Genomic DNA, 24,706 nt, shown 5'->3' on the forward strand with positions numbered 1-24,706 from the left:
GCGGTCTCACCCCTACTTGATAGCTTCGCCCTTCACCCCTGGGGGCTCTCAATTTCTCGGAATCTCCTCCCCGATGCTCTCCATCTCTCCAGTGCCACAGTGCTCCACAGTGTGCTCAGCTTCTCCTTCATGCCATGTCCTCAGTGTGCATCTCCTCGCATCTTGTGTCTCCTCCTCTGACCTCTCTGGCCTCTTGTGTCTTATGTCTGCTTTCTTGTGTCTTGCGTCTCCTTTTTTTCTTGTGTCTTGCATCTCCTTATCTCAGTTTACATCCTGTGAGTGGCAACTGGTGATAGTAAGCAGCGTGTGAGTAGTCAGCAACAGGGAGAAGACAATCTGTGAGGAGCATGGCAGAGAGAAGAGTCATGACCACAAAAAGAACTCTTTATTCCAAACTCAGCAAAATGAACAGAGAAGCTGAATGTGGGCAACTTGCGGGGGTTCCATTGGAGTTAAAGTTAGATTTTACTCACATATCAGTGAAGGAAAGTACCATAATCTGTGAGGGGCCATACATTTAGTACAACCTTGTCAGAAATGGGATTTCTGGCTAGCTGAGACGTGCCAAAACGAGGCAGAAACCACCACTCTATTCAGGATAAGGGAGTTACAGTTCTGAAATAACCCCTGTTCACCCCCTTGGTAGCTTGGCACGAGTAGCCAGGCTTGTCTTAGAGGCAGTGTGTAAAGCATTTGCACATAACCAAAAGTAAAACAGTGTACGCACTACAAAAGGACACCACACCAGATTAAACAAATATCCAATTTTTATATACTTAAGACAATACCAAATACGATAAAAATCCACAATACAATACTTCAAAATCTTCACTTATCAAAATATGCGTTAAAAAGAGTTCCTTGATGTCGATAGCTCCGTCCGGGGCTGTCATGGTATCGTGAACAACAAATCCAACAGTTCTGGCTGGTCGCGGGGTCGTGGGACAGCTATGGTGTCGGGAAGACCCGCAAACAGTACCTGTGAGAAATGCAGGGCGTTGAGACCCTTGAAGTCACTTGCGTTGCAGGTCGAGCTCCTCTCTGATGGAATCAGGAGCACTGGCAGGCGTTGGGTGCTGCAGTGCGAAGTGCAGTGGTGCGGCATGCGGTGCCCCCAGGTCGCGGTGGGAGCAGCGGCTCGGTGACAGCGTCAGATGGCATCGTCGATGAGACCAGGGTCATGGTGCGAGATGAAGGCGGTGCTCGCCACGGTGCTGGCAGGTCACGGTGCAAGCAGTGGCGGTGTCGTTGCTGAAGCGCTGTTGTCGGCTGAAGAACTGGAGTCAATGGCACCGGCGTCGGTAGGCCAAGGCTGCTTTGCGGGATGAGGGCAATGCGTCATGTAACTTACGAGCGGTGCCCTCGAACCACGGTGCAAGCAGCGGCATTGATTTCGGCATGGAGCGGGGGTGTCAGGGAGGCCAAGGCATCCTCGTGAAGGAAGGTGGTGCCGAGTGCAGCGCCCACAGGTCACGGTGCGAGCAGCGGCTCGGTGGCGATGTCAACAGACGTCGTTGGTGAGACCAAGGTCGTGGTGCGGCGTTGCGGTGGTGCCCTCTGCGGTGCCAAAGCTTCAGCATGAGGCGGTGCTGTGCCCACAGGTCGCGGTGCGAGTAGAGGCTCGGTGGGGGCATCAACAGGCGTCGTTGGTGAGACCAAGGTCAGGGTGCGGCGTTGCAGCAGTGCTCTCCGCAGTGCCAAAGCTTCAGCGTGAAGCGAGGTGGTGCTGAGTGCGGTGGCCATAGGTCACGGTGTGAGCAGTGGCTCGTTGGCGGCATCAACAGGTGTCGTCGGTGAGACCAAGGTCACAGTGCAGCATTGCGGCTTTGCTCTCTGCGGTGCCCAAAGCTTCGCCCTGAAGCGAGGCAGTGCGGAGTGCAGTGCCCACAGGTTGCGGTGCAAGCAGCGGCTCGGTGGTGGCATCTACAGGCGTTGTCGGTGAGACCAAGGTTGCGGTGCGGCGTTGCGGCGGTGCCCTCCACCGTGCCTTCAGAACACGGAGTCGGCAGTGGCATCGTAGATGTCGTCAAGTTGCTTTTCCTCTGTTTGCAGCACAAAACACACAGTCCCCAGTGCTGCGGGCAGAAGAGCTTGAAGTCTTTGTTGTTCCTGAGACTTCGTGAACAGGGGGCAAGCTCTACCTCAAGCCCTTGGAGAGACTCACAAATAGGGTTGCAGAAAGTCCAGTCCAGGCCTTTCACTGCCCAAGACAGAAGCCGCCACTGCAGGTCAGCCCAGCAAAGAACCCAGCAAAGCAGTCGTTCCTTTTCGCACTTCTTCGCTCTTCTTCTTGTTCCAGATGAGTTCTAAAGTTCAGGGGTCTGGGAACCAGTATTTATGTCCAAAAATCCTTTGACCTTTCAGTCAGAGGGTGTCGGTGCCCAGCCAGAAACAGTTGGGCCTTCTCTGGTGTGAATTCCTGGCAGGAGGTGGAGACGGCATTTGTCAGAGGCAGACCAGGCCCTTTGAGGTGCAAGGAAATCTCCTCCCCGTGCCCCATCATAGCCCAGGTCTATTCAGCCCTTTCCAGACCTACTGAAGACTATCTGGAGCCCCTCTGGCCCCCCAGACTTCTGTCATCCAAAACCCAGACTGGCAATCAACATTCCAGCAGAGACACACGGGATGACTAAGCAAGAAAATACCCGCTTTCTAAAAGTGGTATTTTCCAAAGCAGAATGTAAAAATCACCTTCACTAAAAGATGCATCTTTAGATTCTGAGTTCAGGCATTCTAAATTTTATTTTCTTACCGAATTCCCTGGGCCAATTATGTTTATAAGATGGTATAAACAAACCTCCCATTCTGTCCTATGGGGAACTGTAAGCCGTGCAATAGTGAAAAACGAAATTGGCTTTAATTCACTATTAGGACATGCCACACACACCAGGGCATGTCCTACCTTTCACAGAAAACTGCACCCTGCCCACCGGCGTACCTTGGGCCTACCTTAGGGGTCCCTGACATGTAAGAAAAGGGAAGATTAGGGACTGGCAAGTGTGTGCACTGGCAAAGTCGACATGGCAGTTACAAACTGCATGCAGACTCTGCAATGGCAGGTCTGAATTACCGTTTTTAGGGCTACTCATGGGGGTGGCACAACCAGTGCTGCGGGCCCCTGAGTAGTATTTGATTCACCAGCCCTGGCACACGCAGTGCACTTTACTAGGGGCTATAAGGTAAATCAAATGTCCAAACATAGACACACTAATCAATACCACAATTTACACAGGGAGGATATGCACTTTAGCACTGATTAGCAGGGGTAAAGTGCCCAGAGTCCTAAAACTAACACAAACAGGTCAGGAAAAAATAGGAGGGAAAATCAAAAAGTTTGGGGATAACCCTGCAAAAAGGGCCATTTCCAACAAACCTTGAGTTCCAATACATCTCCTGATAACAGCAGTACCCAACGTGTGTGGGTGGGCCAAGACACAGCCACACAAAAGGCCCTGAAGCGCTTTGTGGCAAGATAAGTGAAATCTTTAGCTGCAGTATTTAGGGCCATGCAGGGCCGTCACCCAAGGAAAACGATCTACTACAGACATTTATTAAAACCAGTCACTCAAGGGATTCCACATTGGTGTGCCTTGCTTGAAACTCACAAGGTTTTTTTTACCCACAATGCCCCGAAAACTTCACACTTTGGCTACAATCATGCATTTTCCTTAAGTTTCTCTTTGGAAACTTTCAGCATCAGGATGAATCCACAAAGTTCCTGCGACCCAGCATTCCTCCTGTTTTCCCAATAGAAATGCTGTGCCACTTGTGTTGCTGGATCTAGTGCCTGTGACGGGAACAGATCAAACAAAGCTCAGTGGGAGTTCCAGTTCCACTGTGGGACTCCCATTGTGGTCACTAAGACCAGCCACACACGTGGGGTAGAGTTTTAATAGGGACAATTGGGGGAACAATGGGTGGTAGGAATGTTCTGGATCCCTGTGGATTCCGGATGATTACATCATAGACATGCAAGGAAAATGTGTGATTTTAGACAAAGTTTGATGTTTGTCGGGCATTGTTGGTAAGAAAGCGTCATGCAATCTACATGAAGATCACTACTCTGGACTCTCCTGGTTGTTTAAGTTTTGGAAATGTGTGGGTTTTGGTAGTTTTTCCTAAGTGACGATCGCACCCAGGCCCCGTTAATGCATCTACCCCCATTGCCAAATCAAGTTAGTTTTTTGACTGGATATGTTGATGTCTGTACATTAGGTTTTGGGTATTTTCTTGTTGTGGACTCTAGGCACACCCATTCAAGAAGGGCATTGTTTTATCTGAACAAGTGGGGGTATGCTGGCCGGTAGGAATTTCGTGGATTCTTGTGTATTTCGGAAGTTTACTTCACTGAAACTTGAGGTACACAGAGCATTGTGTGTAAGAAAACGTCATGAGATCCACGCAAGGCATACTGCCCTGGACTCCCCTCGATCTCTAGTTTTCTACAATGTCTAGGTCTGGTAGTTTTCCCCAGGTGGTGACCTACTCAAACCCAAAAATTGTAGCCATTCACCATGGTAAGTGTGACGATATTGGGATTTAGCCCGCTCTCCAGACCTGTATGTAAAAACAACAGCCAAAAGAATCAAATGTCCTCTCGCTTGCCATTGGAATGGGATGCTTCAGCTCTTAGAGTAGTATAAAGACTGTTGGGGCTTTGGGTTGATGGTGGTACCTGATAACAGGATGGGTCAGATTCAACCCATTATTTTATTTTAAAAATAGTCCTGCCATCCAGTGGGCTTTCAGCCCGACCCAGGGGCAAATTGGGGGCAAACTCCCTCTCTGCCCTCATTAGAGGCCAAAATACTGGTTTGTTCCTTTTGGAGTGGAAATATGGCCAAATATCAGAGCTCAACGCCAGCACACCCAAATGCAAAATCCCTGGTGTCTAGTGGGCTCTCTACTCCCCAGGGGGGCAGATTTGGGGGCACTTAAGGTGTTAACGGAATTGAACCAATTAAAGGCAGCAATTTGCTGAATACCCATGATTTTTACTCATGATTATTTAACTTTTTCGTGTGGGACACACATAACCTTGATTATTCACACATGCTGATGTATCTGTCGAAAGGGCACAAATCACTAGCATGGTTTAGGATAACGGGGCATAAGAAATCTGTCAAACAGTGCTTAATTTGAGCCAGTGGGTTCCGGTGCTCGACTTCCACACTTAATTGTCAAAACCAGCACCTATGCCAGTCTGCCACATGGTGTCGCTGCTTGACTAAAATCAGATGTTAATACAACAACAGTTGTTTATACGTTCGATATACATCTACTAAACAGAACTCTACTACACAGACTCCAGACCATCCCAGAACGCCGCTGCCAGACTCGTTCTCGGGACTCCGCGTCATGAACACATGACCCAACACCTACGAGACCTCCTCTGGCTCCCCGTCGAGAAGAGGGTCAACTTCAAACTCCTCACCCACACCTACAAATCCCTCAACAACATCGGACCCAAATACCTCAATGAGAGAGTATCCTTCCACGTATCCAAGAGGAACCTCCGCTCCGCCGACCTCGCCCTGGCAGAGGTCCCCCGCATCCGCAGAAACAGAACAGGCGGGAGAGCCTTCTCCTACATTGCAGCCAAGACCTGGAGCGAGCTCCCCGTGAACATCAGACGCTCCCTGACCCAGCACACCTTCAGGAAGAACCTCAAGACCTGGCACTTCAACTGATCCGGAGCTGCCCCCCAGAGCCTTGAGACCCTCAAGGGTGAGTAGTGCGCTATATAAACCCGATTGATTGATTGACATTAAAAATTACTAACACCTTTCCGCCCATGCCACTATTATAATTAGCTTTGGGGGCCTGGAATAGTCTGAATTGTCACACTTGTATGGTGTGATGGTAAGAAGTTGTGTTGGTTCTGTCGCTGGCAGAGCTGGCAGGGGCAATGGGTGGTGCAAACTGCCATGTCACGCAGACGAGGGCCCTGGCACTTATTTGTTTTCAAATTAAGCCCTGCTGTCAAGTAAATATGCACTATATTTTGCGTATTGATGAATTACTGTGCTGTATTTGTGAGTGTTCTTTCCATCCACTGCTGTGGTTAAAAGCAAAGAAAATGTTTATAACTATGGAATTCCAGAAATATTATATTCCTCTCTTGAAGAGGTCAAAATATCGAGCACAAAAATACTGTTAACACCAAATTATTGTAGGCCAATTTTGGATTACCTAAACATTGTGAAGGAAAATATAGGAGGGTGAGTATAGTATATTCGTAGCTTCACGTCTATGTAACCTGAAGATAGATATTGTCATGATTCATATATGTGGAGTTAAGTATAGTAGATCCATACTTACCTATATATCCTGACATTTTGTTAGTGCGGAGGTTCATTTGGTAGCACAGCATAAGATTTGTGAATATGTTACAAAAATCGGAGGAGCAATCGACTAACCCGCACAATCGAACCTCTGTCCTTTTCACCACAGAGTTCTGGTATGCAGGCCATGTTGTCATTTTGCACGAAGCAGACTACATTTCCAGAGCTGTTTGCAAAGAAGACAGACTGCAATGTTTTATTGCATAGTAAACCCATGATATGACATTCCTTAAATGCCATTCATCACATGCTTTGAAATGTCAGCCTCATTTTCTCTCTAAGAAAGACTGCGCTGTAACTTCAGAAAATGTCAAGTTGGCGCCTGTTTTTCATCTTTTTGGTTTCACGGAGAATGGACAAGCAAGACACCAACCTTTGCTTCATGCCGCCTTGAACCTATCCGTGTGAATATGCTAATCCCAGCTTGGTGGCATTGATCCAGTCTGCTCACGCAAATGCCAGGGGACTTCTTTAATGTTAAGACTCCAAAATACCTCACAGACGGAGCAGAAAAAATGATTCCCTTTAAACAGATAATGTGTTGCAAGCTTTTCCTGGCCAGGTAGTTTTATAAATGAATAACATTTAGTGTAAAATGACTGTGAAAGAAAATGCAGCAACTTGTTTACAACTTGTTTTGGACACTTTAGAGTGAAACGTCCTTGAAGTGTGTTGACACTCATGCAGGCAATGGCTGGCATGTATGCTTTTTTGATGGACTGACAATTTTGAAGACTGTGAGCCCGACACACAAAGCCTTTGCTGTGACATATTCTTCTAGGACTTCTAGCTCACTACTAATCAATCAATCCAGCAATCAGTACTTTGGAAGTCCTGGACGGTTGTTTCAGGACTTGGGGGCGAGGTGGGAGAAAGAGAGTCCTCCAGTGCAGCAGCGGAGGATGCGTGGTATCTGTGTGAGGATGAGGTGAGTCGTGAGAGCTTCCTGGGAGGTAGGTGGAAATTCAGGTGATGGTTCATGTAGGCGGGTCCATGGTCATAGAGGGCTTTGTAGGCATAGGTCAGAATCTTGAATTGGCATCTTTTCTAGATGGGTAGCCAATGGAGGTCTTTCAGGTGCTGGGTGATGTGGGTACTCTGTGGCAGGTTGAGGATCAGTTTGGCTGCTGTGTTCTGGATTGCCTGGAGTCTTCTCATGAGTTCGGTGGTGGTGCCTGCATAGAGTAATGAGGGCCTGCATCACAGTTTTCCTGGTGCTCATGGTTACCCATTTGAAGACTTTGTGGAGCAAGTGGAGAGTGTGGTGGTTGTGGTGTCAGTGGGGTCGTCCAGGTGCAAATGGAGGTCTTCCAGGAATATGAAGTGTTCGGATTCGATGGTGAGTGGGATGATGAATGCCCTTGATGGGGTCGCTGAGGCCAGTTCGTGGTCCTGGGGGTCTGTAGGTGAGGGTACCTTTGATGGTGGTTTTGTCGTTGGTGCAGAGCTGGATGTTCATGTGTTCCATGATTGGCTTGGTCTCGTCATTGGTGGTGGTGCTGCAGACGATCAATTCTTTGTGTACGATAGCGATGCCATCTCCATGTCTGATGGCACAGTCGTGGTGTTTCATCTTGTAATCCATGGGTGTTGCAGTGGCAATGTCTGGGGTGGATGTGGGGATGAGCCGGTTGCTGCGATAGCAGTTGGTCCTAGGTGGCAGTGAACCAGCAGTGCATGCAGGAGAGCGGTCCAGCTGTAGAGTGAGGTGATGAGTTGTTGTTGGGTCCGGGGTCCTGGGCATGGAGATCTGTGGCGGAGTGTCTGTGGGAGTGCGAAGGGCCAGGGTTCCTGGTGCTGGGCGAGGTCCAGGTATGGATAAATGCAGATGGGCTTGCCTTTGGCACGTCTTCAGCGCCCCTTCAATGCAGCCATGCAGCAACCTCCATAAGTAGACGGGAGGTGGGAGGGGCTGCACCAGGCGCTCTATAAATCTCAAAATAAATAAATAAATAAATAGGGGGACGGGAGGGCTGGGAGCGGGAAACGGTGGGAGAGAGAAAAACTGCAGGAGCGGGCAGGGGACATTAAGCAATAACAATTACAGAGTGAACCAAAAAAATGAGAGTAAAAACTACGAAATTACCAAAACTAAACAAGATGAAGTCTGTCCCAACACTAGGGGCTGAAATAGACTGGGCAAAAGGATTCCCAGTGGCAGGCGGTCACCTGACAGCGGGACCGAACAGGAGCCCTCGAGTCCTGGGGGACGGTGCGTTGACTCGTGGAGCTAGGCAGCAGCAGTGGATGGAGCAGCGCACAGGACCAGCAGTCAAGGGCTATTCACTGGAGCCACGCAACGACCTCCATAAGTAGTCCTGGGAGGTGGGAGGGGCAGTCAGGGAGCAGGAAGTGTTACTAGTAATGCAATAATAATTACAGAGTGAAACAAGAAAATAATAGTAAAAATTACAAAATTACCAAAAAGAAACAAGAAAAAGTCTGTCCCAACACTAGAGGCTGAAACAGGCTGGCCAAAGGATTCCTAGTGGCAGGGATCACCTGACAGTGAGACCAAACAGGGGGCCTCGAGGGTTGGCGGTGGTGCTCTGACTTGTGGATCTATGCAGCAGCAGTGGAGTTAGTGGCACATAGGACTAGAGGTCAAGGACTATTCACTGGAGCCGTGCAACAACCGCCATAAGTAATCCTGGGAGGTGAGAGGGGCTGTCAGGCAGGTGGGAGGGCAGGAAACGGTGGGAGCAGAAAAAACGGCTGAAGCGGGTGGGGGGAGTTACTAGTAATACTGTAACAATTACAGAGTGAACCAAGAAAATCAAAGTCAAAATTACCAAAACAAAACAAGCAAAAGTCTGTCCCAACACTAGCGGTTTAAATAGACTGGGCCAAAAGATTCCCAGTGGCAGGCGGTCACCCGAAAGTGGGACTGAACAGGAGGCCTCGAGGGCTAGGGCGGTGCGTTTGCTCATTGAGCTAGGTAGCAGCAGCGGGTGGTGTGGCCCCCAGGACCAGGGGTCAAGGGCTACTTAATTCCCCGAGTAAGACGGAAGGACTATGAGAATAAGTCATACCTACTCAAAATAGAATCATATTGAATTGAGTCCTGTGATTTTAACTTTGGCCTTCCCGATACTGCTCTTTCTAACCTGGTCTCATGCACCTACCAGTGGGACTGGGAAGGGTGTTTGTTCGTGGGATGAGAAGGTATGGACTGATGTCTGCCTGCTGGCTGTCTCGTTTAGGGCATAGGGTTGAGGGGGTGTCTTTTTTCTGGGGGCCTCTTGTTGGGCATCGGGCAGGGTGGATGCCTTTCTGTTGGGTTCCTTGTGGAGGGAATAGTGTTGAGGTGCAGGGTGGTGTCTACTTGTTCTGGGGGAGCTAATTCTGGTTGGATTTGTAGGTGGAAAGGTATGGTGTATACGTTTGAGGACTCACTGTCTAATAGGCTTGGTCCCTCTCAGTTGTCTTTTCTCCATCTCTGTAGGATTGCTTATCTAGGATGTTATCCTCAAATGAAGAGATGTGATCTAGTGGCCACATCGATGAATTTGGAACCTGGGACACTCAGGTTCAATTCAGTTTTTCACAAGTGACTGATAGTCTCCCTGTGTCTAAAAATATAACTATGTCAAAGGTAATTGTAAATGTGTGAAACATAATTTAGTTGTGTAGTTCCAAGAGGTTGCTCCACATTTGATGCATACAGTGTTGTATCATTTTCCATGAACCGCCCCACACTGCATAGCACTCCACTTGATCGACTGCTAGGTTTGCACTATTTAAGTTTCTGTGCACACACATAAATGGGAACTGCATGAATTCGGCATCAAAAAAAGTTACTCAAAAGTAGTCTAGTCCTTGCCCTTCCCACAGGCACTGTTAAGGCTGTTGAAGAGCTCATGCGGGAACGAGGGTCCAGCCCTGTCATATTATTGGGGTTATGTAATTTCACGAATGCTACTCCTGGAATTTGAATCGATCTATGTGTGGTGTATGGCTCTCATTGAGCCCCACTACATCGAACACCAGATTCCGAAACTGGTTATTCACTGCTACGACCTAGAAACAGTGGCTAACAAAAGATGTCCTGTTGGTACCTCATAAAGGAATTCCAGACTGCTCTGTCAGGCCTGATGCGAGCCTGCCAGTGGCGCTGGCTCTCGGATTCGATGGCGAGCAGAGAGCACATCTTTGTGGGTGGCGGAGAGAAGACAACGAGGGCGGTGGGGTGAGTGGCTCAGGGCCAGTTTTCTGGGGGTGGAGGTTTACATTTGGGACAGGGAGGAGAGGCCACGTTATGTGTGGCTCTGCCATTACTCCTCCACCACTGAGTAGAAGTTGCAAGCAGAAGCAGATAATTTTGGGGACGAAACATAAATTATAAATGTGTTTAAAGTAAATAACAGAGGTGCTTTTCACATTGGGGTTCTCAGTGTAATCATAGACAACTCATACTTCACATTCGGTGTCTGTTTGATGTAATTCGGGACCCCTATGGGTAACACCGCCCTGTTATTCACTGTTACCCATCTATAAATCTTTATGTCTATACTTCTTATCTAAGCATATCATCAGTAACGGTATTTTGTGTACATCTTTTAATATATGAATATTAAACAATATCACTTTCGATGCTGACTTTATCATCTATGGACTTGGAACATTGCCCTTTCCGTAAATCTACCAAGACACGCTGCTAACATTGTGCACTATTTCCTCTCTGCTTACCATATGCCTCAGTTGAAGTGTTCTCTGTTGATATGATGAGCGAGCCCCCTCGAAGGGCAAGGTTGAAGTTTCATCCTTCTAAGGTCAATAATTTGTTTTCTATTGGATTGGATACGGGTAATCATACTGTCTGTGGAAACACTGTATAGAATTCACTGTGCAGTTGCTCAAAGGAGACAAGTCAAAGCGGCATAAGACACAAAAACCTGAAAAAAGTTCCTCTTGAAAACCAGGCACAATAGATATGTACCTTCATTCCACCACAGACATATCTGTACATTCTCAAAACATATTGCACGGTTAACTGCGGTTTAACAATAAAAAAATGCTTAGTTATGCAACTTCTGTGTGCCACAGCTCACAGCTCTCTTTTTGGAAGCGCTTTATGAATAAAAAGGCTTCTGTATTTCTGAAGCTGCCATTCAGATGACTGCTGCTGGGTCATCACACATTCAGCATGCCAGCTGTTTTGCTCTAGGGAGGGTAGATACAAAATGAGATTTGTCTGCTCAAACAAGGGAACGAGTTAATAGTGAACAGAGAGGATTTGCATTTGACTCTTGCTCATTGTTGTCCTTCAGATCCCACATGATGAGTCAGTCACTGACTGGTGATAAGGAAAATGTGTCCCTAGGCTCGCATCTGCGCCTAAATCTATCCCACCATTCAATAACAAGCATTGGCAGCACTAATAGGTCTGGGTATATTGTGCTAGCACATGCAAACACATGTATTCACAAATGTAATGTGTACATTTTATGTTCATTTTTAACTTTTTTATATTTCTTGCCAGTTCAATGATTACTATTTTAATTTACTGATTCTGTTCCGACGGATTACAAATTAATTATTGACAAATACTTAGCATTTCCCTTCTTTTTTGGAACTACACAATTTTGAAAATGAAATACAGTTATTCAATTAAAAAAAAAAGCATAGCACCATCATAAATGATTTATTTGCACAACTAAAAAGAGATTGCGAAAATAGGAAAGTGGTGCTGATGCCACAAGAATATGTAAATATATCAGTGCATATCTCAGTCACGCTCTTCTCAAGGAACAAGATAACGTAGCAACTGATGTAGACCTTGGTGGGTGGCATACTCCTCAAAACATAGAGGATATGCTGTTTGCCATATTACAAGCAACATAGGTTGTAAAGTGCTTGTAATACGGTGGACAGGGCATCCGCTACATTTGTGACTGTGTATCCTTCTGCCAAACTGTAAATAGGGCCCTTAATTCATTGCCTCAATTTTATGGGCTTTCCCCTTTAGAGCACACATTTTAATCTAAAGCAGACCGTTAGTAATCCCTATAATCCTGCCAAGTTGTTATTAAAGGACAATTAAATGGATGTCCTTGTTTGGATCTCAATGGTGAACTATCTTGCTGTCTGAATCTACACTTTATAACAGTGTAAATGCTACAGCTAGAGCAGGACTCAATGTGAGTGTTGCAGGGATTCGGCTCAGGAACAGGACTATGCTTGGGATTATAGGCCATCAGCATACCACCTCATTTTCTATGAGCCCGAGTCCGAATAGCTATAGTGCCTCACTTGGCTCTCCTAACCTTACCAGAGTAACAAGTGAATTGGCACCCTAGAACACAACACTCTAAATCCTCTCAGCGATCGCGGTAACAGGACACACCTTTCGCTTCCTCCTTTGCGCTCGTCCACAATAATATAAACAAGAGACCCTAAGGAAGTTTAGAATATTTATTCAAACTATTTTGACCTAAAATGCAGTATTCATGCCACAATAAGAAAACAAATGCATACTAAAAATACTGTTAGCATGGTCAATAAACCATATATCATAAAAAGCCCTGTCATGTTATAAAACAGAATATGCTAAAACCCTCCCTTCTACTGAAGCTAGATGATTATTTATCAAAGATCTCTGGGATTTGTGGCAGATCCTGTCCCTTAGCATCCACAGATGGATGTTCGACATCTCAGCTGATGTAGCAATCTTGTTCGAGAACCCTCGCCCAGTGTGCTCACTTAAACGTCTGTGCTCAGTTACATGACAAGATGTGTACTCATAAACAGCATCTGCATACTTGTGTTATGCCAAGGTGCTAGTGCCTGAGCAGAGAGAATAACAAGGGGCATTGTTGTTTGACCTTGTCTGTGGTGTTCAGACTAAATCCCAGGAAAAAAACAGAACACAGAAACATATACAAGTTCTCTGTGAAAGTACAATGTGGCACAAAACAAATGTGTTTATATAGCAACATGTGCAAAAGAAAATGAGTCCTAGGACGTGCAGAATTAGGCTAACTACAATGGCCATGCAGGAAACACATGGCATAAGAAGCTTGAACAGATTTAGCGGACTTTCAGAGTTCTTAATCTGCTTCTGAAATGAGATATATCTCCTCCATGTATCCACATGCAGTCCTAGAGTCAACTCAGCGTGTAGTTTTATCATGCAAATACCTTTCCCCCTGATAACACTTCACATCCTTAAATTGTTGCAACAATCATGAGTTTCATGACAATTTCCCCAAAGAAGTGTTGCAAAATGTTCAATAGGCCTTCGGAAAGGTTTCAAAAATTAACTTTTACCATCGCACACTCTTAGTCCCAGGTGAAGGTGGGTAGCTAAACTGGAGCAACAGCTGAAAAATGAAAAAACACCGTCAAACTAAGTTAGCCCCACAGCATTTTGCTTCCGTTAGGAAAATTATTTGTCATATAGATATTAGACTAAAACCCAGACAACAGTTGCCACCCTGCCAAAATCTCAAGCAGTATAAATGAGGCAGAGCCTGATCTCAGATGTATTAGTAACGAAATCTACTGTGAAATTCAAGTTTGAGGCATTGCATTTATCATCATGTTTGCATTTCCATGACTACGATTACTATGCACTCCATTTAAGTATGGCTGGCTCTGTGTCAGACAGCTGCATAGGCAGAGACATTACCTTCCCAGATCCAGTTCCATGCACCCCACCATATTTAAAGCTCTCCACCATATTCAAAGCTTCCTTCCGAATGAGCAGGTATTTCTGCTAGAAGTGCACCTGCTAACATGATGAAAGATGTAGATCCAGTGGCAGCATGGTGAATAGATGAGAATTTTTTCCAGTTTCGAAAGACACACTCCAGAAGCAAGGGTTTGTCTTTAGAAAATAAAAAACAGACATGTCTCTTAAATGCTGAGTTTTGTCTCCCAAACTCATTAGGGACAGTCACATATTTTTGCAGTTCAGAACTATCAAGTTAGAGCAGCCCCTCTGAAGCATTCTCACTAGCATAGCCCTACACAATGGTTTTCACAACGGTGGAGGTGGCAGCATAGAAGAAAGGTAGGTGAATAGGGAAACAACCACTTTGTGGCAGAAGCCTCATCCCCGCCAATTCTAAATGATATCCCTTCTTCCTTAACCTCACCTCACGTGAGTGTCTCTAATGTTCACATTCTGACCTCATGAATAGATCACTTGTTGACCAGGGGCGGCTCCTCAGAAATGGCGAAGGAGCATCACCCCACTCGTCAGTCAGTCACAGGAAAATAAAATGATAAAACAATAACATTTTATTTTCCTGTGACTGGCTAGCATGCCTGTGCAGTGCCAGGCCGGGCCATGAAAGGAAGAGTGGTGGTACTTAGAAGTACAGATGTTCGTTTGGCCGGGTGTCTTAGTCTGGCCAAACAGACGCGGTCTCAACCACGACCTCGTCTTTACCATGCATGCCTTTACCACGCATGAGTTTACAACAAACTTTATTGTAAAGGCATGATTGGTAAAGGCATACGTGGTGAAGATCACCCCTCAGTTACCCTGCCCTGAGCCCTACAAACCTGCCACCAGCACTGCGAACCCCCTGCCCCAGCCCTAAACACTACCCAGACTCCCCACCCTGAGCCCTAAAAAAAGTCCCTTAGCTCTGCAAATCACCCCAGCCGAGCCAAAAAAAACGACCCCTACCCCTTTCCCTGCTCTGATCCCTAAAACCAACCCAGGCCAAAAAACTGCCCCAGACTCTTCCCCCTCCGCCCTGAGCTCTAAAACGGCCCCCAGCCCAAAAAACTAGCCCGACTGTTGCCCACCACTCTGAGCCCTAAAACAACCCCAGGCCAAAACACTGCCCTGGACCCTGCCCCCCCACCCTGAGCTCTAAGATGGCTCCCAGACCAAAACCTACCCGACCCACCCTGAGCTCTAGAACGGCACCCATGACAAAAAGCTACCCCGACTTATGCCCAGTGCCTTGAGCCCTAAAACGACCCCAGTCCAAAAAACTTCCCTGAAGCCTGCCCCCACACTGAACCCTAAAACAGCCCCTAGGCCAAAAAACGACAATGGCCCCAGGCCCCTGCTCTGAACCCTACAACAGCCCCAGGACAAAAAACTACCCCATCCCCCACCCTGAGTCCTAAAGCGGCCACCAGCCTGAAAACTGTCCCTTCCCCCTCTCTGAGCCCTAAAACTCCCCCCTCCCCCTGGAAAACTCCCCCCTCATGCCCAAGCCCTACTTACCAAGCTGCGTCCCAGTCCTTCCACTCAGAATCCTTCCTGTTCCTCACCCCGCCTATCCGGTCTCTGGAACTAGACTGCTGACTGCCTTAACCACGCATATGCGCGGTTCGGGCATATGCATGTTTAAGGCATATGCGTTGTTAAGGCAAGAGGTGTTCCGCGTGCATGGTCACAGCATGCGCGGCATAGCCCTCATGGTTAATGCTTCCCCTTCAGTGCATTTGCCAGTATACCGGATACACTAAAGTGAGAGCAGTTTACCTATCAGATGTCACAAATGTTGCATGTTCCCCCAACTGAGTGAACCAATGGTCCTGATGTGGTGGGAACGTTTTCTCTGTACATCAAGAACATTATTATTTGTGGTGCTTGTGACCAACACACCTCACTTGGCAGTCTATAGTATGAAAATCCAGTGGCACTTGGGGCGACTATTACTGTGAGCTAGAGGCCTAGTGGTGGCAAATGACAAGGTTGACAGGGCATATTGATGTTATGCTCTATCATACTCTGATCTTTCTCAGTGAGTGAGCTGTCATTTTCTATTTTGCCAAAGGCACTGGTTTATATTTATAAACGTGGTGGTGGGTTAGCCCAAACTAGTGGTTACTGCCCTGGAAGAGTAGGTCTCATTACAGTCAGCCTCTACATATGTTTGCCTATTGATACTCCTGTTTAAACAATTTTTGATCTTCTTACCGTTTGTCCCAACTGGATGAGGTGGTTATCTATTCTTTATTCTCTTCCATGGCCCCATCGAAGAGTGGCTGCTCCATGCAAATGTGATCCAGTGAGGGATGTATTTTGTTAGAATCTCTTTGCAATGCGCATGTGAATCACATTCTATAGCCAAACCTTATCGCATGATCACACTTTCATACAAGTGAATAATGGTCCCCAGCAATTTCAAAGGAGATGTTGCCGTCTACTTCATGTCTGTTCTTTTACATCTATCTCTGTGCTAGTGCCTGTCTCTTCCTTATCCCAAAATGTGGGTGGTGCCATAACTCTGCCAAGGTCAGCTACACGGTCACTGAGGACCGTCCTTCTTCATGTCCTTGTTTGATATATTTACCTGCACAGTCCAGACAGAATTGGAAGAAAGTAGAGCTAATACAATACTGTTTGCATTATCCTGAGAGCTTGAAGATGTGGAGAAACAGAGACTAGTATGTTTGAAGGGTTTGGGGCCCTTATTTAAGTGTTAGATGTCAGGCCTTTTAATCTCATCTCTCAGGCTATCATGATCTAGAATGGCATAAAACTAACACTATACTTCCCAATTCTCCTATGCTTCTGTACAAATGGGCCATTCTTATTCACAGTTGGTATGGTCCATGATCTGATGGTACCTAGGTTTTCACATTTCATTCGGTATCTCCTGGGAGACATTCAGCAAGTACAGAATTCATGTACTTCATCTCCAGACACTTCTGCTGGTCTCAAAGAATTACAGACGAGTTTATAGATATTGATAGTTTTTCTAAGATGTTTGCCTGTACAGACTGCCAACATGTTCCACTGACGCTTTTTAAAACTAGAGAGAACATATTTGATATCTGGAATGAAGGTCACATTATAAATTGGAATGAAATACTCAATTCATAATTAAATGTGTTTACCAATTTCCTTGTCTCGTGATAATATCGAATTGTTTACCCATAATCATGGTCATAGCCCACCCTGGGCTAAAATAGATAATTATTAATAATTGAGGCGTGATACTGTTCATTTTCATTGATCTTAATACCTAAACCTGTGAGAAAAGGTGCATGCACAGAGCCCGTCCAGTAATTTCAAAAATACAGTCTAGTAAATGGTGAACAAGAAATGATCCAAGACCAATAATTGTTTTATACATACAAGAAATCCTTTAAAATGTATACACACCCACATCACACTACAAAATGTGGACAAATCACCCAAATGTATGTCAATTCAGAAAGATTTACAAAACAGCTGTGTTGAGATATGTGACATGATATCAGGGCAAAGTTAATATTTATCTACTTTTTGACAGGAGATGAAGGTTATGCATTGAAGCCTTAGCTAAAAGCTTCCACCAAAGAACACTAAAGTATTCAAAAGATGAGAAACAGCATATCACATATTCTTCAAACAATCAGACCAGAAATACAACCTAATGTTGACCTGAAGAATCAAAGAATCAGTTTGAAGTGGAAGTGTGGTTGGAGAGGTGTTATCTTTGTTTTGACACTTTGTGGGCAGTGTTTCCATGTCATGAGTAATATCCATCGTGTTGTGGTTATTGTGTTATGAGACAGAGCTCTTACCAGTGTGATGGATGAAGAAGTGTGAGAGAGAGATATGCACAGTTTATAGTTTTCAGTAATCTGACAGCTCGGCAGGTCTGTTTATGGTATTTCCATTTTGTTTAAAGTTTATGGTCCTGAGCAAGCATAGGTTGGAGGAAGGCTTGGTAGAGAGATTTGCTGGGATGGACTTTGCTAATATCATCCCATATCTGATTGTTATTGTGAGATCGCAAGAAGTAGTCACAGAATCTAGCTTGATGGGTTGTGCAGTGGTGGACTAAGTTAAAGTCTTCTGTTGGCAGGCAGCAAGTGACAGACTTCTCTGTTATTCAGTAGGTGATTGGTGGTTTATTGCTGTGGACTGGTGCAGTACTGGGTAATGGACATGACAATTATTCAACATGTATTATATACTGTTAACTGACCTACAGCTGAGTGCTCTGGTATTGGTATTAGTGTGTCCCAGTGTTATATGTTGTATTGTAATTGGTTTTACAGAGCTCTTACTACCTATGAAGAGGCATTGAAGTGATTTACTCCAGGCGGTAAGCTGATCTGTAACCCAAGAGTGTTTAATTCCAGTAGTTATTGGCATTACTCTGGTGCTCTTAAGGAAACAATTCAATGCATTTACTCCAGTTTCTTTGTGGCATATTAAATTAATCGGAACTAAATGTAATCACTAGTGGAAGGGTTATTGTAGACCTGTCATCCTTTGGGTGGTCTTTCCCCAAACATTATGCCTTTTGCCTCTCATTTTATTGATCCTTTTTGTTAGCCTTTGGACTCTGAGCACTTTACCACTGCTAACCAGTGCTAAAGTGCATGTGCTTCTCCCCTAAACATGATGGCATTGGTCTATACCTGATTGCATATTTATTATATGGGTAAGTCCCTTGTAAAGTGGTAAAACAGATACCCAGGGCCTGTATTTCAAATGCTACTAGTGGGCTGCAGCACCGATGGTGCCACCCACAGAGGAAGTCTTTCAAACCTGTCTCAGGCTTTCTACTGCAGTGCCTATGTGTGCAATTTACTGCCACTTTGACTTGGCATTTCATACCACTTGCCAAGCTTCAATCTCCACTTTCGTTACATATAAGTCATCCCTAAATAAGGCACTAAGTAACTCTAAGGGTCGGGTGCTATGTAAATAAAAGGTAGGGCATGTACTTTAATGTTTTTCATGTCTTGCTAGTGACAAATTTTGTTTGTCACTACTGTGAGGCCTACTCCTCCCATAGGCTGGCATTGGGGATTCCTTAATAATTTTTTAAGCTGTAATGTCTGATCATAGAGGAGCATCTTTTTCATGTTTCATATCTTTGGAATCGTAATGATAAATCCTCCATACTGGTGAAGTTGGATATAACATTACTCTTTTAGAAATCCCACTTTTTGAAAGTGGGCATTCATCTGCACTTACTACCCTTTATGCCTTACAATACACATCTGGGTTGGGTGACAGATACACTTTGTGCATTCCCTCTAGACAGCCACAAACATAGGAAGGAGAGGCTCATCTACATTCTGAGAAATCATTTGGATCCATCTGCATTCTGATGGGTCTTCCCAGGCAAGGAGGAATGGGAGTGGCTGAAACACTTCAATAGATAGTGTCCTGTCCACACACAAAGCACTGATTTACCCCACGAGATTGCCTGGCAGACAGGACTGGGTTGAAAGGGATCCTTGTGTACTTCAAAGAAGTTATCCTCTACATCAAAGGCACTTTTGGGTATAAGTACTGGGTCACTGACCCCCTAAAATCAAACCCTTTCTGGATCTTGAACTGAACCTCTTTCAGAAGGACTGCATAGCTGCTTAAAGGACTCAACTGGACTGCTTTTCTGGAAGGACTCCTTTTCTGCTTGTTGCTGTTAGAAATGGGGTTTCTGGTTGACTTGGGGTATGAACCTAAACCCAGGTAGAACCCACCACTCTAGTCAGGGTGAGCGAGTTACACACCCAAGATAACCCCCGCCCACCCCCTTGGTAGCTTGGCCAGAGCATAGAGGCTTTTCCCAGAGGCAATATGTAAAGTGTCTGTGCAACACACTCACACCAGTGACACAATACATACACCACAAAAGAGACTCCACACAGGATTATATAAAAATATAGCATGTATTGTACATAAATCATAGACTAAGATGACATGAACTATAAATTCTGTGCATACTATATAATTTCTGCGATAGTACTTGTTATCCTGGCAGTGCAAAGATCCAAATGACATACATTATAGCAAACATCAGGGCATAACAATGCAGCAGTTAGGTTGTAAGCATCATTCATAAATCACCACATATCACCAGTTCTGCAGGAATCACAAAATATCACCCTAAAGCACACCCACAGTAGTAAGCCCACTGATGCAAATGTACTCCTGCGGCCCTATCAGCGGGGTTAAGGCAATCTGTATGAGTCTGTTGGACTTTTTGCAGGGTAATCCCTGAACTTTTTGCCTTCCTCCTGTATGTTTCTGACCTATTTTTGTTGGTTTTAGGACTCTGGGCACATTGCCACTGCTGATCAGTGTCAAAGTGCAAGTGCTCCCTGCATAAAGTGTTATGGTAATTGGTTGTCCATAATTGGTATGTTTGTCTTACTTGTGAAGTGCACTATGTGTGCCAGGGCTGGTAATGCAAAAGCTACTAGTGGGCCTGCAGCACTAATTGTGCCACCCACATAAGTTGCCCTAAAGAGAGATCTCAGGCCTGCCACTGCAGTGCTTGCGGCCAGTTTGTTAACTGCCTTGTTGCCTTGTTGTCCTCACAAGTGCACCCACCTGCCAGGCCTTACCCTTCCCTTTTTTTATGCACATCAGGCACCTCTATAATAGGCCCAAACTACCCGCCTGGGCAGGGTGCCGTTTATGTGAAAGGTAGGACATATACTGAGGTGTGTACCATGTCCTGACAGTGAAATACTGCCAATTTCGTTTTTCACTGTTGCAAGGCCATCTTGCCCATAGGACAAATTGGGGAATGCTGTGTAACATGTTTCCGTGTAAAGAGAAACAAGGGCACCCAAAGGGATCGGTCAGGGACCTCGGGAACTAATATGTTACAGGAAACAATGGTCCCTGAAAGCAAAAAGGTTAGTAATACAATAAATATAGCCTCAATCGGTTCTATATTACAGCCAGTGCCCAGCCGGACAAAGGCACCTTTAATATACAGAATTTAATAACAATAATCAAAGGAATGTAAGTTAAATCTCAGTGGAATACAAGCCTGTATCCTACAACTTACATATCGCAAGGAGAGCAAAGTGTGAAAACTACTTAGGCAATTTACATGGGTGTTTCAATCAGTAAATACTTCAGATAGTGAAACATCTGTTACATACAAGGTCACCTTCACAGTAATTTATATACAATAAATAGAGTGTGTAAGGTAGACAACTATGTCGACGGCGTTTCGATCCTTATCAAGAGGATATCGGATCCTCATCAGGACTAATTAAATAAAATTGCCCGTACACAAATGGCGGAATTACATATGTGACAACGAAACGACAATTGAAAAAAATAGGAAGGAAGAGGGAGAAAGAAGGGTACATGTATTAAATCAACAATGAATGCGATTAAAACAAGGATATCTGTCAGATGGCAATCTCTTTTAGAAAAAAAGATTAAAAGGTAAGCAGTGTGAGTCAACCAAAACGGGGTGAGTGAAACACTGCATCGAGAATTGCACATAACGACCACTGAGCATGGTGGTAAGGGGGTGCCATTAATAATAATTAGAACTATACAGCAAGTGACAAGGAGCAATCAGTATCATAAGCCACGTTTAGAGAGAAATAATACAGCAGGATGTCGTGATGGAAAACAGTGTGCATAACATATAGCTGGTTATATCAATGACCGTCAAAAAGTATTAGACCGGCACGGCTGATTCAAAGGTGTCGTGAATTGCATTTAGAACTGTTCAGCAGGTGACAATGAGCAATCAAAATTATCATAAGCCACTTTTAGACAGAATTAATTCGGCAGGATGTCGTGATGGAAGACAGTGTGAAAAGCATATAGCCGGTTATAAAAATGGCTGTCACAAAGTCTAAGGCCGGCATAGCTGAGACAAGGGATGCAGCGTTGCTGAAAATAGCTACGTGCTTTTAAGCGAGTAGCGTGGCAACTGTTTGGTACCGCGCATGGACTAAACATACTAAGGCACACGAGCGGGTGAAAAACGCTACCAACCAGAAGTGTGAGAAAACAATGGTTACCTCGAGTATTAAAGTATATGAATGAACGACGTCGAGGGCAAGGAAGGATTTCCAGGAATGTCCCAGGTGTCGCGAGTTGGGCTCGAGGGAAAATATGCGGCCTGTGAAGAATGAAAAGGCCCGTGAGGAGGAGGTGAGAGCGGGTGAGAAAGTGCGGTCATAATGGAGGAAGCTTACTTACGGGGATTAATATCCGGGGGTGAACATGGCCCACAGTAGGGAATCCTTCTGAAAAGACAGGTGGCATTAGGGCTTGAGCAAGCTCAAAAAGTAGTCGAAGCGATGGAAGGGTTAAACCACATCGCGGGTGCTTACCTCGTGCATTATAGAGGAGAGTGTTCCGTTGGCCGCATCCGATCAGGAAGGTAGGAAGTGCTCGGGATGTGAAAATGTGAGCATATGACGTGAATGGAGGGTCATGTGATCAGCAGGAAGGACGTGCAGCCATAAGGAAAGACGAACGTGTGGCCAATAGGGGATGACAGCCTGTTCGAATAGAAGGCGATACGAGTGAATGGTTCAGTGCAGGCGCCATCTTAGAGTGGTGGGGTACATAGCAGTACCATAAAGGCAAAGGGGGGCACAGAATGAATTGAATTGTATAAATAATGCAAGGTACATAATAAAGGAACGTAATCTGAGTGAAAGTTGGAGAATGAGTAAACGATCAACTTACGGTCTCCAAAGATGCAGAACTAAAAGAGTGAGCCATACAACAGCAGTATCATAGAAGCAAGGAAAAGCACAGAACGGATTGAAATGTTTAAATAATGCAAGATACACAATAAACAATTATCAGGGAACGTAACCTGAGAGAAAGTTGGAAAATGAGTAAGCAATCCAATTCAGGTCTCCTGTGTGAATGCTGCCAGTCTTCAGGATCCATTTTAGTTCCTCTTTATTGAGCAATTGGGAGAGGTCAGCTCCTCTAGGTGGCATTTTGACAACAGTAATCACTGTCCAGCGTATGTCATCTTCAGTATGGCCTACAGCTTCAAAGTGTTCGACCAATGGTGCGTTTGGTGTCTTGCATCGGAGTCTGCTCCTGTGCTGGCAAATTCTGATTCGGAATTTTTGTGTAGTTTGACCAATGTAGATTTTATCACAGGGACAAAAAATAGCATAGATAACATTGCTCGTGTTATAGTTACTGAAGTCCTTACGTACATGTCTAACATTGCCAAATACAAATTCCTTACAATCTGAAGTGAATCTACATGCTGTACAATTTCTACACTTAGTGTGTCCTGTTAGGGGTGGGAGACCCCATTGAGCACGGAGAGTGCCAGTATTGGGCAGACTGGGAAGTGCAGCTCTTACTAGGTGATCTTAGATGTTATTGCTCTTTTTGAATGCGAAAAGAGGCCTATCAAGATTAAGTACACCAGCGTTTATCACATTCCAATGTTTGAGTACACTTCTTCGGAATTTGTTCGAGGACGGAGAACAAGTAGTGACGCATACAATGCGTTTTTGCGTTTTCTTAGGTTTGGGCATTAAAAGGCAGTCCCTGGGACAGTACCATGCTCTCTTGAGAGCAATACGTATCAGTCTTTTGGGGTATCCCCTGGTTGTCAATTTGTTGCTTAGTGTTTTGGCTTCTGTAAAATAGTCTTCTTTAAGAGTGCAGTTACGTCATATATGTAAAAATTGGGAATAGGGTAAAGAGTCTCTCAGTGCTCGAGGGTGGTGACTGCTGTACTTAAGCAGAGTATTGCGTTCAGTAGGCTTTCTGAATAGACTGGTGATAAGATGACCCTCTCTGTGTACTATATTCAGGTCTAAAAATGCAATAGATGTTTTGTTGTGTGTAAGCGTGAATTTGAGCCCTCCGCAGTTGTTATTAAGCCAATGTAAGAAATGTTCAAGCGTAGTCTGGGTGTCATGCCAAATCATAAAAATGTCATCTATGTAACGCTTCCACAGAGAGATTGCAGAGAAAAAGGGCTCAGTTGTACCAGTTTATGGTTGGTTTCAAGAGCGTTCATGTACAAAATGGCCAAATTTGGGGCAAAAACAGCTCCCATTGATGTGCCTTTCGTTTGTTGGTAGAACTGGCCATCGAATAAGAAAAAAAAAATTGTTAGACAAATCTCAAGTAGTTGTAAAATGAAGATGGTAGGGACTGCGTGCGGTCTAACGCGTGTGTCCAGGATACCCTCCATAACACGTAATGAGTCTATTTGGGGAATGTTTGTGTATAGTGATTCGACATCGAGAGTGCACAGAGTATCAGTGCAGGGGTCGAAGGTGTGGTTTTCCACTAACGTAATCATTTGCATGCTATCTCTCACATAGCAAGGGGTGGAAGATACGACATCTTTTATAAAAAAGTCTACATATAGCACTAGGGGCTCAAGAATAGAACCACAACCTGAGACGATAGGACGTCCGGGTGGATTGAGTTGATCCTTGTGAATCTTGGGGAGTGTGTAGATGACAGGCGTGCGTGGTGCCTTGGCATTAAGGAACTGATATTCTAGTTTGGATAGAAAACCTTGGTCTAGACCGAATGTGGTCACTTGTAGGATGAGCTTCTGTAGTTCGGAAGTGGGGTTGGTGAGAAGTTTACAGTAGTGGTCTGTATTCTCCAGTTGTCTCAATATTTCATTCTTGTAGTTGGTGATTTCTTGTAAGACTATCCCACCCCCTTTGTCTGC

The 24,706-nt window shown here is 45.1% G+C and overlaps 1 long non-coding RNA gene across 1 annotated transcript in view; it reads right to left on the reverse strand.

Moving 5' to 3' along the window:
- The window catches only part of LOC146789625 (uncharacterized), a 59,530-nt gene extending 37,089 nt beyond the window's left edge, over positions 1-22,441 (reverse strand). The window contains exons 1-3 of the long non-coding RNA XR_014969837.1: positions 22,362-22,441; positions 22,228-22,274; positions 22,047-22,147 (exon numbers count right to left, since the gene is read on the reverse strand). This is a non-coding gene — a long non-coding RNA (uncharacterized LOC146789625). The remainder of the gene's footprint in view (positions 1-22,046; positions 22,148-22,227; positions 22,275-22,361) is intronic.
- Positions 22,442-24,706: the final 2,265 nt, after the last annotated feature.

The sequence above is a fragment of the Triturus cristatus genome, chromosome 10 (assembly GCF_964204655.1).
Source record: "Triturus cristatus chromosome 10, aTriCri1.1, whole genome shotgun sequence".
Classification (NCBI taxonomy): Eukaryota; Metazoa; Chordata; class Amphibia; order Caudata; family Salamandridae; genus Triturus; species Triturus cristatus.